The sequence below is a fragment of the Solanum lycopersicum genome, chromosome 5 (genome assembly GCF_036512215.1).
Source record: "Solanum lycopersicum chromosome 5, SLM_r2.1".
Lineage (NCBI taxonomy): Eukaryota > Viridiplantae > Streptophyta > Magnoliopsida > Solanales > Solanaceae > Solanum > Solanum lycopersicum.
The window spans coordinates 22,026,658-22,042,647 of NC_090804.1; positions in this window are offsets into that span (position 1 = coordinate 22,026,658).

Sequence of the window (15,990 nt, forward strand, 5' to 3'; positions counted from 1 at the left end):
AACTGTATAATTCGCTATACATATACAGTTGAAGCAAATTATATAAAACGAAGTGTATAAAACAAGAAAGAGAAAGACACTTGGGCAGAGAACTGTATAAAAACAAAGTGTATAAAACGAATTGTATTATTATAAGTATATAGAACGATTATATACAATTTGAATTTGTATAAAATGCGAAAGAGAGAAAGACAAAAGAGATTTGACAAGGAATATACAATAGAATCAAATTGTATAAAACGAGAAAGAGAGAAATTAGATACAATTTGAAAATTGTATAAAACGAGAAAGAGAAAGGAAAAAGAAACTGGGCAGATGAGTATTTTTATTGTATAATTACAAGTGTATAGGACGAAAATATGTACTTGCATGTGTATATACAATTTTCTCACGCTTTATACAAACAGAAACATAATTTATACATTTCGCTTCTGTTTGTATAAGTGAGAAAGGTGAGGGTGGCGAGCGAGATTTGGGAGAGCGGCGAGCGAGATCTAGAAGAGGGGAGAGAAAGGAACAAAATTATATGTATTTATACAATTTTCTCTGAGGTATACAATTAGAAACAATTTTTATATACTTGTGTTTGTATAAAAAGTGAGGAAGCGAGCGAGATATTTGGGAGAGAGGCGCCTGACAATTTTTTGCAAATGTTTGCTATGGAGCACAATCAAATCAAACCCTAGCTAATCCATTTTTTTAAGTTATTAGTTTGCTATTATATACAATTTTTCCAAAAAAAATGATCGAAAGTGCTCCGATATAAAAAAAAATAATTAAGGAAATAGGCAAGACAAACAATCGTTTATTTTTTCGTATCATAATATAAAAACAATAATTTATGTGGAGTTATATACAATTAGAAGTAATAACAGATAGTATTATATAAATAGTATAAAATAATATTAGTATTTACTGTGTACTAATCCTAATTCTATTAGGATTAGTACTCCTTAATCCTAGTCCTATTAGGATTAGTACTCCTTCCTATATCTCCTATATATATCTCCCATGTATTCCCTTATTAGGTTAACACTTTAATACAATCAATATTCCTTCATGGTATCAAGAGCCAGAAAACCTATATCTTCTTTTCTCTAGGTTTTTTTCTCTCTTTAGGGCACCGATCGTTCCCTCTCTACTCTTGGGCGGCGGCAACCATGACAACCGAGGTGGATCCTCTCGATTCACTTCCTTCTGGCGTTAAACTCCTTCTCAGGCATCTTCATGCCCTGATTCCCGAAAAATATCAGACATAAATTACCCTACATGGAAAATCACCGTTCTTACAGCCCTTGAGGTCAATTACCTTCTCAAATACGTCGATGGAAGCACAGAACCGCCGCCGGCAGTCATCACCACCACGGACAAATCAGAAAAAACCAATCCGGCCCATGCCACCTGGAAAGCCGTGGATGGCCAGATCCGATCATGTTTGATTGCTGTCATCTCTCCCACGGTTCAGAAACACGTCCGATCCTACACAACTGCTTCAGCCCTGTGGACGGCCCTCGCAACATGCTATGTATCAATTTCCCACTCTCATATTTTTCAATTGCGTGATCGTCTCCACACAATTACCAAAGGCACGAAAACTATGGCGGAGTATTTAGACGAGGTCTCCACCATCATCACAGCCCTCGACACCATGAACGAAATCATTCTCGAAAAAGATCTCGTCATGTGCGTCGTTCGGGGGCTCCCATCAGCTTACTCCTCCATTAAACAGGCGGTTCGCATCAGTCCAACGCCCGTTGACCTGGCTACTCTCTCCTCGTGGCTAAAAAGTGAAGAAATCAACGTGGATCTGGAGAGCAAACTTCTTCTCCGAGAAGCCGCTGTTATGGAGTCGGCCACCGCCCTCACCGCAAGCCAGAACTATCGCAGGGGGCGTGGTGGCGGCCGGCAGGGGAGCCGCGGCGTCTACGACAGAAACAGCGGAGGCCGCGAGCGCGGCGGTCGGCAGGGTAGCCGTACGAAGGTCAGCAGAACGGTAGCAACAACAGTCTGCACTCCTTCGGTAGCGGCGGACAGTCATCTTCCAGCGGCGGGCAGGGCACTTACGAGTGGGATCGTCCAACTTGTCAAATCTGTCAAAAAACAGGACACACCGCTGTTCGTTGCTGGTTTCGGTATGAGGAGAGCCAAAATAGTGATAACCATGCCAATTATGCATCTCAAGCCGGCCCTTCCTCTGAATGGTTGTTGGATACTGGGGCCAACATGCACGTTACTTCTGATCTATCCAAGCTTAACGCTCCAATTCCATATTATGGCTCCAATGGTATTACTGTTGGCAACGATGAGTCCCTTAATATTTCTCACACTGGCACGGGTACCATTAAAACCCCCACCGCTATCTTTCACCTAGGTAACCTTACCCACGTCCCTTCTATTAAAACCAATCTCCTTTTAGTTCACCAATCACAAAAGACAATAATTGCTCACTCTTGTTCACCTCTAATGATTTTCAAATCCTAGACAATACTACCAAGAGGGTGATTTTTCAGGGCCCCTGTGAGCATGGTCTGTACATTCTTCCTGGCACAAGTTCGTCTGCCCACCCAGTTTCAGAAAGCGTTCCTGTGGCTCCGGTGGCTTTTTCGGCTGATGGCCACAGTCTGTTGTGGCACAGTCGTCTGGGTCACCCGTCTACTCAAATAATAAATTTTTTAATGTCTCAATTAGGTTTTTCTTCCATTCATGTAAACAATTGTGACTCCTGTTCAATTGCTAAATCTCATAAATTACCTTTTACTTTATCTGAGAAGCGTACAACTGCACCTTTTCAACTTATTCATTCTGACCTATGGGGTCCTACTGTTGTTCCTTCATTTGCTGGTTTTCGCTATTATATTTGTTTTGTGGATGATTTTACAAAATACACTTGGTTGTACCCACTAAAACACAAATCACAGGCATACACCACCTTTGTCACCTTTGAAAAAATGGTCAAAACACAATTCAATTCTCATGTTAAACTTTTTCGAAGTGACAATGGAAAGGAATATGTAAATAACATCTTTGGCCAGTTTTTGCAATCCCTGGGAATTATACATCAAACCTCCTGTCCATACACTCCCGAACAGAATGGGGGTGGCTGAGCGTAAGCATCGCCATCTCATTGAAACGGTGGTTACTCTTCTACATCAATCTCATCTCTCTGTCTCCTTTTGGGTAGAAGCTCTAGCCACCGCAAACTACCTCATTAACAGAATGCCCAGTCACACCCTCTCCAACAAATCACCCTATCAACTCCTTTACCAAGAACTTCCCAATTATACCAACCTCCGCGTCTTTGGGTGTCTTGCCTACCCTTGGCTACGCCCTCATATTACTCACAAATTACAACCCCGATTCCGTCCTTGTATTTTTTTGGGCTATCATCCTACCTCCAAGGGTTATCGTTGTCTTGACCCACAAACTCATAAAGTCTACATATCTCGTCATGTCAAATTTGTCAAAAATGAGTTTCCCTACGAGTCTATTTCCTCCTCCACAAATACATCATTCATTGGCGTCCTTCCCCTTTTTCCAACATACTCACAGGGTCCCTCACCACCTTCCCCCACACCTCCACCCACTACCCAACCACCCCTCATCACCCCTTCGACCGTCACCCAAAATACACCCGCAACCACCACCCACACTCACAACCAACCCGAACCACCCCATACCTACAACATCTCCAGCCCGATCCGTTTGGGATCCTTCCCGGCCACCCTCGAATCACCACCGCCCGTGCCACCCCCCAATACTCATCCCATGTTAACCCGTGGCAAAGCCGGTATCTTTAAACTCAAAACTTTTCAGGCTACCATACTACAAAATATACCCCTTCCCGATAGTGAACCAACAACCTACTCTGTTGCCTCAAAAAATGCTTATTGGCGTCATGCTATGGATGACGAGTTTAAGGCTTTGACTGATCAGAAAACTTGAGTTCTTGTACCTAAGCCCCATGGGCGGCACCCAGTGGCTGTAAATGGGTGTACAAAATTAAACACAATGCAGATGGTAGTATTTCCAGGTACAAGGCTCGTTTGGTTGCTAAAGGCTACAATCAGGAGTATGGGCTTGATTACTCCGAGACATTCAGTCCAATTATTCGGCAGGAAACCATTCGCCTGGTACTGTCACTCGCCGTGCGCAACAATTGGCTCATCAATCAGTTGGATGTTTCCAATGCTTTTCTTCATGGCATGCTTGATGAAACTATCTACATGACGCAACCACCGGGCTATGTTAATCCCCGCTTCCCTCAACATGTTTGCAAACTCCAGAAGTCTCAGTATGGTCTCAAGCAAGCCCCCCGTGCTTGGTACACATGTCTGAAAACGTTCCTCCAGGGACTCGACTTCACGTGTTGTGTACACGACATGAGTCTGTTTACTCGACATTCAGCACACGGTACAGTCATTCTTCTTGTCTATGTAGATGATATCATTATTACAGGCTCTACTGCAGCTCTCATTCACGATGTCACTCGAGCTATGCATACTACCTTCAAAATGAAGGACCTTGGTCCGTTACATTATTTTCTGGGAATGGAGGTTTCTCGGAAAGGCAGCGACTTGTTTCTTCATCAGTCAAAATATGCTCGAGATTTGTTGCAGAAAGCTGGACTGGAAAAATGCACCAATCAACCAACACCGATGGCAGTCTCTTCGTCTACGAATGGAGCCGACACCCCTTTTGCCGATATCACCCACTTTCGTAGCCTCATTGGGGCTCTACAGTATCTGGCCATTACCCGTCCTGACATCCAGTTTGCTGTCAACCGAGTTGCTCAGCGCATGCATCAACCAAGTGAACATGATTACCATTGTCTAAAACGCATTCTCAGGTACATTTTTGGCACTCTTGGTCGTGGTTTACTCATTCGACCCGGGGACTTGGAGCTTCGGGGTTTCTCAGATTCAGATTGGGCAAATGATAAAAATGATAGAAAATCTACACCGGGGTTTTTCATTTTTTTGGGGCCGAACCTGATCTCCTGGTGTACAAAAAAACAACCCAAGGTCTCTCGGTCCTCGACTGAAGCTGAATACCGCGCCCTTGCTCTTCTTACTGCTGAGACCATGTGGGTCACATATATTCTTCGCGAACTCCGCGCCACTCACACTGTTCCTTCTCTCTATTGTGACAACAAATCAACCATCTGTGTGGCCAAGAATTCCGTCCTACACACCAGAATGAAGCATGTTGATACCGATTGTCTCTTTGTTCGCGATGAAGTTCAGGCCGGCACCATGACTGTGCAGTATGTACCCACTGAAGAACAACCGGCTGATATTCTCACCAAACCTCTCCCGAGCCGACAACACGATTACCTCAGTTCCAAGCTTCCGTTCACTTCCACTCGGCTCAGCTTGATGGGGGATAATAACAGATAATATTAAATAAATAGTATAAAATAATATTAGTATTTATTGTGTACTAATCCTAGTCCTATTAGGATTAGTACTCCTTAATCCTAGTCCTATTAGGATTAGTACTCCTTCCTATATCTCCTATATATATCTCCATGTATTTCCTTATTAGGTTAACACTTTAATACAATCAATATTCCTTCAAGAAGCTTAAGTTCAGTAAAAACGGAAAATGTGTTGGTGCATTTTCATTGGTTTTAGTAAGTTATTTAGTTACTTTTCTGTTTTATCAAATCATAATTATAAATATAGACAATTATCAGTTTTTATAATCAAGTTTAATTTTATGTTATAACAAATTATTCATTGTCAATGGTTACTATTGAAACCAAATTTCAGTCTGATAGTTTTAAATTAATACATTTTGAGTATTTTATTTTAAATAATTAAAAATACATATTTTTATCATTTTAATGAAATTTGTTGATAATCATCCTCTTCTCTTAAAGTATTAGAATTTTTATCGATTATTATGTTTATATTATTTTGTCACAGCCAAACTATATATGTTCTTTTTATATATATATAAAATCATTATTTCTGTTAAATTGCATTTTTTACATGTTATTGATTACGTGCATTACATTTTCCAAATTTATTTTTCTCCGTTACATTGTTAATATTCATTTTAGTCTGCGCAGTTTAAAAATTTATTCAAATTCGAATATAATTTGAACACACATATATATTATCAACCAACAATTTTTGGGTTTCTATCTCAAGCCCATAACTTAGGTCCGTTTTTTAACAATTCCTATTTAAAGAAAATTTGTCCATTAGATTAAGGGTGGTAAAAGTTATGTATTTTCAGATTTTTATATTTTTCATCTGGTCCACCGCCACCGGGAAATTAGCTAAAGCAACTCATATTTTTCGGTGAAACTCCTGCCAAACAAAACCACTTCATGCTTCATCCCTCTTCCCCATTTTTCTGGTGAAACCTCACCATGTGCTTCTCCAAAAAACAGTTAGCTATCACTATCCGTTTCTCCTCCCTTTTTTCGGCCAAAACAATACCCAAAATCAACAAAAACTAGATAGCAACAACATCATTTCCAGCCACCCCAAAATCCTCACTTCTGCGGCGAATTTACAACATTGGAGAAGCCATTGTTTCCGACCAACAACAGACCGTCAAAAGCCATCTTCTTCCTTGCTCCAAATCAGACCCACCTCCATTTTTCCTTCCTGTGTTTTTTCCAGCTAAAACCACCAAAAGCTTCCATCCCCTTCCCTTTGTCTTTTTTTTCCTCCGTTTTGCAGGTATTTCAACAAGCAGCAGCTAACACCCTGACGAACAGGCAACAACAACATCGAACTCTGGTGAGCCTCCTTCTTCCTTTTCCGGCAAGACTCTAGTCAGCAGCAGCGACAACAAATCAGCAAGGACCTCATGGCTCCACCTCCGACAACGTAATAACAAGCAAACTCAAAGTTTCGACGAAGCAACAGAACCCTCCAATATATTTTTCAAATCTAACCAAAAGCCAACACTCTAATAACCCATATATCATCAATATTTTGTTCTTGTCTTGGTTCTAACTGTCATTATTTTCATACTATTGGGCTGCTTCTTGTTGATTTTTACTTTATTTTACTAACATTTATATGTTCGTCTTCTTATATGCCCTTTATTTTAGTCATAGTTATAAATGTAGGATGATTGTGTTGTCTCTGTTAGTATTGATTTTTTTTGTTAATTTATGCATTATTTTTCATTGGTTTATAGTGTTTTAACTTATTTCTGCTACGGTTTTTTTTCTTTCTTAATTTATTATGTCTTAAAATTTGAATTTTATCATTTATGTTTATTCACCATTTTTTAATTATTTTTTTACATTAGTTATCTGTATAGATTTTTTTTATTTAATGAGATCTTTGCTTTGTTGTTGATTTTTATTACTTTATCGTTGCTTTTTTGTTTCTTTTTTTTTTCTTATTATTATATTATTGTTTATATTTTTTAAATTTCTACAGTAGCTTGTTCAATTGATTATTGTTGTTTGATAGCTGATTTTGCATGAAGACACTTGGCTTGATATTGTTGTTATTACTCATTTATTTTAATTTTGGTGTTGTTCTCGACTTCTCCAATAATAGATAATCTTTTTCCAGCCTCTGATTCTCACTTTGTTCCCATTTGAATTGTTTATTATTATTGATATTATTTCTTTCGATAGTTACTTATTACTTACTTATTTTATTCTTTTTACAGTTTTGTTTCATTAATTGTGAAGTATATAAGTAAAATTTACCAATGAAAAACTCTCCGTCGTTTTTGAAGGCCTTTCCATTTTAAAAGACGGAAATTTAATTTAAGTTTATATATTTTAGTAGTTAGAATTGGCCAATCAGAGAACCTCTACGTCAGTTTTGGAGGTCTTCTTATTTTAAAAGACGAAAATTTAATTTAAGTTCATATATGTTTATTTGTTAAATTGGCCAATGAGAAAATCTTTTCGTCGATTTCAGAGGTCTTCCTATTTTAAATGACGGAAATTTAATTTAAGTTCATATATGTTTATTTGTTAAATTGACCAATGAGAAAATCTCTCTGTCGTTTTTGGAGGCATTTCTATTTTAAAAGTTGGAAATTTAATCTAAGTTCATATATGTTTATTTGTTAAATTGGCCAATGAAAAAAAAATCATTAGTTTTGGAGGCCTTTTCATTTTAAAAAACGGAAATTCAATTTAAGTTAATATATTTTAGTTGTTAGAATTGGCCGATGAAGAAATTATCGTCGATTTCCAAGGTCCCCATGTTCATAAGACAAATTTTTATTATTAAGTTACTATTTGATTTATTCATATTTATTTATTACTAATAAATTTTACTAACTGTGTTTGTAGGTATACATGACTTGCTTCCTTGAATCTATTCGCAAGGAGTTCGAATTACATTTTTTAAATTCATTATTTTGTATATATCGATGTTAGGCAAATCTTAGGGCCGATAATATTATTGTATTTTATTGTGTATATTGAATGTTTATAATATTTTATTCTCCTCCTCAATTTGAAAAAATGAACTCAGTCGGGAACCACAGTTGTGGATTTCGAAGGGTGCCTAACCCTTTCCTTCGAAATAACTTGAACCCCTTACCTAGAATCAAATTGGTTCGTAGACTCTCTCTCAAGTTAATTAATTAATCAGTTTTCTAGTTTTCCAAAAAAAAAATTTAGTGGTGACTCCCTTTAATCTTTTTAAACTCATTTTACTCCTTTTAACCCTTTCTTTTTAAACCTTTTATAATTCTTTTAAACTAAATTCTTTTTTAATTGAGTCACCGCAACGTTGCTCTCATTCAAAGGATGTCAACAGAATGTCAATTCCACAGGGGATATAGAGGTTCTAACCATTATGGGTTCATTTTTTCAAATTCAGGATATTATTATTCATTATATCTTTTATATTTGTTGATTGTTTGCTTATTGTACTTAGTATTGATTTATTATTTTTTGTATATTGTCATAGCATGCACAACATTTATTCCATCAAACAACACCTAATTTTATTTTTTTACTTAAATGACGATTATACGTATTAGCAATCGTTCGTTAATCAAACTTTTCTCGGGGCACCCTGACGAATGTAGTTGGCTACTGGATAGTCAACGGTCGTTAACTGTCTCAACCCAAGTAGTCCGCTTGGGTCATATATCCACAATAAAAAAAGTTCACTCCTAGTCATCTAGTTTAGAAAGAAGTCAAAACTTCATATCAAGCATGACACAAAAATCGAGGCACATTTGTATAAGACATGTATTTATTGTTTGTATGTTATGTGATATATTTGTTGTACGTGAATATGTTGTATGATAGTTTATTATTTTAAAATCACTCTTGCTAACATAACTTTTAGAATATTCGTACTTCCATTCCAGTTTTTATTCAAGTTATAATTTGTTGGAACTAAGCTTGACCTGATTCCTGCTTCAACGGGATACATAGGCGCCATTAAGGCTCGGTCATCTTCCCCGTAAGCTTTCCAACATTTTAAAACAGAAACTGGGGCAAAAATTTTATGGAAGTCTCCAAAAGTTTTACAATGGAGATAGTTGTTACAAGATTTAATACCTGAGGTTTGTTGAAGCTGAAACAGGGGCAAATTTTTAGAAATGCCCTCAAAAATTTTACCAAGGTTATACACAGATTCTAGAATTTATGAAGCTTCACTCCGAGTTAGTTTGTATAGTTTGCGATAGTTTTTGTACATAATGTCACATTCTTCGTATATCTTTGATTTTTATTTATCTTACATTCCACTAAAAATATTATTTTAATTGACATTTTTTTTAAAAGCTAGGTTGTTCACCCTTCAATGTGACTCATTTATTTTTTTACTTTTGTTATTTTTTCTTAATTTAATTTTTTTTTAAAAAAAAATTATTAAGTTTGGGTGGTCCGCGCTTCAATATGATTCATTAATTGTTAATTTTATTTTTGTTAGTTTTTCGTTAAATTTGATAGTCCGTCCTTACATGTGACTTATTAATTTCATATTTTATTTTTGTTACTTTTTGTTAAATTTAGGTGGTCTTTCCTTCAATTTTACTAACTGATTTCTTTATCCATGTAAAATTTTCTTAAAATAGTAAAAAAATTTGATAAACTTGGGTTGTCCACCTTTCAATGTTGCTCGTTGATTTTTAATCTCATTATTTTTCTTTCAAGAACTCATTTGTTGTATATATATTTTATGTTATATCTGGAAGAACTACGCAAAACTGATTCTCATCAATGAGATATGTAGGCAACCCTTATTGGGTTCGGTATTATTTATTCAAAAGATTTTTTATTTTTTATTTTAATGTTTATATTTTTGAAATTATTTTTGACTTGGTTGGTGCCAACACAGTTCAAGTGTGCATATAAAAAATAATTTGTACAATAAAGAAGATTGACTCCTTGTTAAACCATAGATTCTTTTGGTACCTCTCATTCATATTTTTGTTACACTTGGAAATACTCTCTTGTATATATTCAAGATTAGAACAAAACTAGATTCATTATTTCACGTGCATTGTGTGGTGATTTTTGAATTAAATTCAATTGTTTTGCGTTGGTGATCTAGAACTTGGCCTAAATGTTATTGAGGCGAAATTTTGAGTAATGTTTGATTTGAGAAATGATTGTAGGTCTCATTTGACCCATTTGAGTCTTTCAAAGTCTACCAAATGACATTAACCCTTAGTGTGTCCCACTTTGAGCCTTAAGCCTTTTCTTTGGACAACCACATTTTAGCCTACACCTTTTCTGAGTGCTTATACGTAGTAATCCTTTTTTGCCTGACTTTCTTGAGCGCACGAAAGACATGCAAGTTACAAAGAAAACTGAAAGTTCAAAGTTTGTCAAATACAAATGTTATCAAAGTCCCTAAATGTCAAGAAAACAAAAATGACTTAAAAGAAAGAAAGAAAAAAGTTCAAAATTCCAACAAGTTCAAGCAAGCAAAATTTCAACAAAAAAAAAGAAAAACACTCCAAACCAATAGGAGAAAGTTCAAAAGATGATTAAAGGGAAAAAACTCAGACAATCAAAGTTTTAAAAAAGTCAAAAAATGCAAAGGAAGGGACAACAAAGAGAATTAAACTCTACAAGCGTAACAAATGTAGAAAGCACTAATTTAGTGCAATGCTAAAGAAGGGAATAAGTCACTTTTATCCCAAATGACTATCCTACCCGTCCCTAAGCCTACATTACAAGCTATTAACAAGCCATACATGATTTCAATTCAAATGTTTTCACATTAGTGAAGATTTACATGAAGGTCAAGCCTATGGTATCACAATTGCATGCGTTGAATATTTTTCTGAGTGTGAGAGCGTTCTTCCAGATGCTCCCAAATCAAAACACTTCAAATGTGTGCAAATTGAAAATTTCTTTCTTGTGAGGGCACCTGAAACTTGATGTTAGGTGTAGTTCAAAGACATTGTCTGAAGCAAGGTGAAAAATCTTGTCGTTACTTAAGTACATTTAAGGTACCACGTGAATCTACAGGAATTACCTCGAAATCAATCTCAGTTGAAAGATAAAAAATTAGAATTGCGAGAAATTTTTGTGCAATACTTTTGTTGGTGTTAACCAAGTTAAAATATGTTTCATTGTTCATAAAATAAAAAGGGTTAAAATTCTCTTTTTTATTTTTGTCCAAACAACTTTGTGTTTCATTGTTGATATTTGTCCAAATGACTATGTGGACTGTTTCAAAGTTTAAATTGCATTTTTGGTAGGCATACCCTTCAAAATGACATCTTTTAAATTTAGGTCGTCATACCTTTTAAATTGACATCATTTTATATTTATGCCCCATGTTTGTCCAAACAACTTTTTGGACTGTTTCATTGTTGATATTTGTCCAAATGACTTTGTGAACAGTTTCAAAGTTTAAATTGCATTTTTAATAGTCATACCCTTCAAAATGTCATCTTTTTATTTTTCAGTAGTCATACGTTTCAAATTGACATCTTTTTAATTTTGATAGTCATATCCTTTAAAATTACATCTTTGATTTTTGGGTCGTCATATTCTTTAAAATGACATTTTTTTTTGAATTTTTGGGTCGTCTAACATTTTTTATATTTGGGTCGTCATATCCTTCAAATGACACTTCTTGAATTTGGGTAGTCATACCCTTTAGAATGATATTTTTTTATTTTGAGTCGTCATACTTTTAAAAATGATATCTTTTAGAAATTAATTTATTATTTTAAATAAATTAATTCTTTTCAAATTGGTTTGTCATGTCGTTCAATATGACACTTTTTATTGTGTTATTTCATTTTAAATTGACATTTTATTTAATTCATGATGTTACTAAGTTTGAATCGTTGCATTGGTTAATACATTGTCCATATGGTCATGTTTGCAGAATTTTATGTTATATTTGCTACTAACATTGATTTTACAAATTTTGTGATACGTCGTTCATGTTAAGTTCAAGTTGGATCGTCCGTCTTTCAAAGAGACACGTTGGGTTGTCATCTCCCTTCAAATGACATGTTATATTCAAGTTGGGTCGGTCGCCTTTCAAAGAGACACATTGGGTTGTCATCTCCCTTCAAATGACACGTTAAGTTCAAAATTGGATTGTCATCTCCCTTCAAATTACACGTGAAGTTCAAGATTGGTTGTCATCTCCCTTCAAATGACACGTTATGTTTCACATTGGGTTGTTATCCCCCTTCAAATGGCACGTTAAGTTCAAGATTGGGTTGTCATCTCCCTTCAAATGACATGTTATGTTTAAATTGGGTCATCCGCCTTTTAAAGAGACATGTTGGGTTGTCACCTCGTTCAAAGTACATGTTATGTTCAAGTTGAGTAGTCTTCCTTTCAAAGAGACACGTTGGAATGTCACCTCCATTCAAATGACACGTTAAGTTCAAAAAGACGAGTTGGGTTGTCACCTCGTTCAAAGTCACAAGTTATATTTAAGTTGGGTTGTCTCCTCGTTTAAAGTGACATGTTAAGTTCAAGTTGGGTTATCCGCCTTTCAAAGAGACACGTTGGATTGTCACCTCATTCAAAGTGACACGTTATTTTCAAATTGGGTCATCCGCCTTTCAAGGAGACACGTTGAGTTATCACCTCGTTCAAAATGACATGTTATTTTCAAGTTGGATCGTTCGCTTTCCAAAGAGACATGTTGGGTTGTCACCTCGTTCAAAGTGATATGTTATGTTCAAGTTGGATCGTCCTCCTTTCAAAGAGACGCGTTGAATTTTCACCTCGTTCAAAGTGACATGTTCTTCACATCATCCTTCTTTTAAAAAGGTACACCGCCTTCATCGTGAAATTTCGCAAGTAACATTGAAGGTATGTGAATATTCTCAGTTTATAATCAATCTCCATTTTTTGTTTATTATTTTAGCTTAGTTGACGGACGTGGAGTCTTGCTTAAAAGCTCTACTAACGTATCAATTTTTGTTCAAAATTTATCAAATCAAATTTAAGTTCGTCAACTTTGTTTGATCAGGATCTCTTTCATCGATCCTAATCAAACAATGGGGCAAGTTGTTGACACCAAATTTTGATCTGATAGTTTTAAAATTAATACATTTTGAGTATTTTACTTTAAATAATTCAAAAAACATATTTTTGTCATTTTAATGAAATTTATTGATAATCATCCTCTTTCTCAAAGTATAAGGATTTTTATCGATTGTTATATTTATATTATTTTGTCACAGCAAGACGTTCAAATATTTGTTCAGTTTTTTAATAAAATTATTATTTCTGTTAAATTGCATTTTTTACATGTTATTGATTACGTCCATTACATTTTCCAAATTCATTTTTCTCCGTTACATTGTTAATATTCATTTTGATATTTTGTGCAGTCTAAAAATTCATTCAAATTCGAATATAATTTGCATACACATATATATTATCAACCAACAATTTTTGGGTTACTATCTCAAGCTCATAACTTAGCCCCGTTTTTTTAACAATTCCTATTTAAAGAAAAATTGCCTATTAGGTTAAGGGTATTAAAAGTTATGTATTTTCAGATTTTTATATTTTTCATTTGGTCCACCACAACTAGAAAATTAGCTAAAGCAACTCATATTTTTTGGTGAAGCTCCGGCCAACCAAACCACTTGCTTCATCCCTCTTCCCCATTTTTCTAGTGAAACCTCACCATGTGCTTCTCCAAACAACGGCTAGCTATCACTACCCGTTTCTCCTCCCTTTTTCTGGCCAAAACCAACAAAAATCAGACCGCAACAACATCGTTTCCAGCCACCCCAAAACCCTCTCTTCTCCGGCGAATTTACAACATTGGAGAAGCCATTATTTCCGACCAACAACAGACCATCAAAAGTCATCTTCTTCCTTACTCCAAACCAGACCCACCTCCAGTTTTCCTTCCTCTTTTTTTTCCAGCTAACAACCACCAAAAGCTGCCAGTCCCTTCCCCTTTTCCCCTTTTTCTTCCGTTTGCAGGTATTTCAACAAGCAGCAACTCCCACCCCGACGAACAGACAACAGCAACATCAAACTCCGGCGAGTCTCCTTCTTCCTTTTACGGCAAGAATTTGGTCAGCAGCAGCGACAACAAATCAGCAAGGCCCTCGTGGCTCCACCTACGACAACATAATAACAAGCAAACTCAAAATTTCGGCGAAGCAATAGACCCCAACAACTCCAATATATTTTCCAGATCTAACAAAAAGCCAACACTCCAGTAACCCATATATCATCAATATTTTGTTCTTGTCTTGGTGCCAACTGTCATTATTTTCATACTATTGGGCTGCTTCTTGTTGATTTTTACTTTATTTTACTAATATTTATATGTTCGTGTTCTTATATGCCCTTTATTTTAGTGAGTTTTAAATTAGGATGGTTGTGTTGTCTCTGTTAGTGTTGATTTTTTTTTGTTAATTTATGCATTATTTTTCATTGGTTTATAGTTTTTTAAATTATTTTTGCGACGGTTTTTTTTTCTTTCTTGATTTGTTAAGTCTTAAAATTTGAATTTTATCATTTTATGTTTATTCACCAATTTTTTTTATTTTTTTTTTACATTAGTTATATTTACATAATTTTTTATTTAATGAGATCTTTGCTTTGTTGTTGATTTTTATTACTTTATCGTTGCTTTTTTGTTTCTTTTTCTTTTTCTTATTATTATATTGTTGTTTATATTTTTTAAATTTCTACAGTAGCTTGTTCAATTGATTATTGTTGTTTGATAGCTGATTTTGCATGAAGACACTTGGCTTGATATTGTTGTTATTACTCATTTATTTTAATTTTGGTGTTGTTCTCGACTTCTCCAATAATAGATAATCTTTTTCCAGCCTCTGATTCTCACTTTGTTCCCATTTGAATTGTTTATTATTATTGACATTATTCCTTTCGATTGTTATTTATTACTTACTTATTTTGTTCTTTTCACAGTTTTGTTTCATTAATTGTGAAGTATATAAGTAAAATTGACCAATGAAAAAATTTTCCATCGGTTTTGAAGGTCTTTCCATTTTAAAAGACGGATATTTAATTTAAGTTTATATATTTTAGTTGTTAGAATAGGCCAATCAGAGAACCTCTCCGTCAGTTTTGGAGCCCTTCCTATTTTAAAAGACGAAAATTTAATTTAAGTTCATATATGTTTATTTGTTAAATTGGCCAATGAGAAAATCTCTCCGTCGATTTCGAAGGGTGTCTAACCCCTTCCCTTCGAAATAACTTGAACCCCTTACCTAGAATCAAATTGGTTTCGTATACTCTCTTTCAAGTTAATTAATTAATCGGTTTCTTAGTTTTCCAAAAAAATTAGGTGGCGACTCTGTTTAATCCCTTTAAACTGATTTTACTCCTTGTAACCCTTTTTTTAAAACGTTTTAAAATTCAATTAACTAATTCTTTTTAATTGAGTCACCGCGATGTTGCTCCCATTCAAAGAATATCAACAGCTACTTTAATTTTTTTTTTTAAAAAAAAATTGGATCTTGGTGATGAAGTGTCTGATGTTGCTATACAATTTTTTTCAAACACAAAAAAGATGTTGAAGACCATAAATTGCACCACAGTAATTCTGATTCCGA